This window comes from Halyomorpha halys, unplaced genomic scaffold, assembly GCF_000696795.3.
Source record: "Halyomorpha halys isolate HHAL.00 unplaced genomic scaffold, Hhal_1.1 Scaffold35.1, whole genome shotgun sequence".
In the NCBI taxonomy this organism is placed as follows: Eukaryota; Metazoa; Arthropoda; class Insecta; order Hemiptera; family Pentatomidae; genus Halyomorpha; species Halyomorpha halys.
Genome location: NW_027106137.1, coordinates 1,403,172 through 1,404,344, shown reverse-complemented (window position 1 = coordinate 1,404,344; position 1,173 = coordinate 1,403,172). Strand labels below are relative to the sequence as shown.

General features: G+C 19.9%; 1 long non-coding RNA gene across 1 annotated transcript in view; it reads right to left on the bottom strand.

Annotated features, from left to right (window-relative positions):
- The window catches only part of LOC136797357 (uncharacterized), a 278,908-nt gene that overhangs the window by 276,932 nt on the left and 803 nt on the right, over nucleotides 1–1,173 (bottom strand). The window lies entirely within an intron of this gene.

Genomic DNA, 1,173 nt, shown 5'->3' with positions numbered 1-1,173 from the left:
AAATTAATTATTCTTTTAAATTGATAATTTAATGATAATCAAACTTCTTTTAAATTGATAATTTAATGATAATCAAACTTCTATTTTATAAAAGTCCAAAAGTGAGCTTTTTGTCATTATAGGTACATTAATTAATATTAGTGATGAAAATTATTTTATTGATAGATCATTATCAATACTACAATACGATTAGATACTCTATATTAATATATCATTAGTATTTTATACTTTAATTCTTATCATTCAAGTCTTCATAAAATTATATGGGAAAAATAAATTTAAAAAATCTAAAAAATTGAATCATAAAATATTTAATATCCTGCTAAAATTTCCTTTAAACATCCTGAGGTAAAAAAAATAAACACGCCGTAATGGAATTTTCAAACATCTGGATAATGGAAAGGTTTTCCTATTTAATAGCAATATCAGGTTTATACATTAATCAAATATTCATTATATTTTTCTTAATGTATATCAATTAACCAATTAGCTCCCTAGGTCCCAATATTCCTTTGGTTAAGTACTTATAAAATAAAATGATAATTGGCCGTCATAATCAGATTTTTCCTTAAATCTTTTATTTCACAAACACCTTAACTAAAGAAATTATAGACATAATTATCCAGAAGAATTTATTAATGCAGCTGAATGTGTAGTAATATCTTTTTTATTAAAAAACTATTTCTTATAACTACTTCATATTACACTACAAATAAATTTTTATTGATGTAAAAATTAGCTGATTTAATTTGAGTAAAATTAATATTGCTGGAAATATATGTGTATATATTTTACCTATTAGTAAATATAAGTAAGAAATTTTCTTTAATTTATTAGACATATCAGCTTTTCTTACAGATCGTTTATATTTTGTTATTAATTAAAAAAAACAAACTAAAAAATCCTTAAGACGTTTTGATATATATTGATTAATAAATTTAATAAAGTATTGGTAAATTTCGCTTAGTAAAGTTAAAATACAAATAATTACGTTATTTAATTAATAATTAATACTTATTAATAAATATTAATAACTGAATAAACCGCTTTAAATTAACAGAAAACATAAATAATTTGAAATACGAAATATTAAGTCGTATATGTAGGTTGTTTTATTACAAATTTATTCTCTATATAATATAGCGTTGTAAATTTTTAATTAAGTTTGAAAAA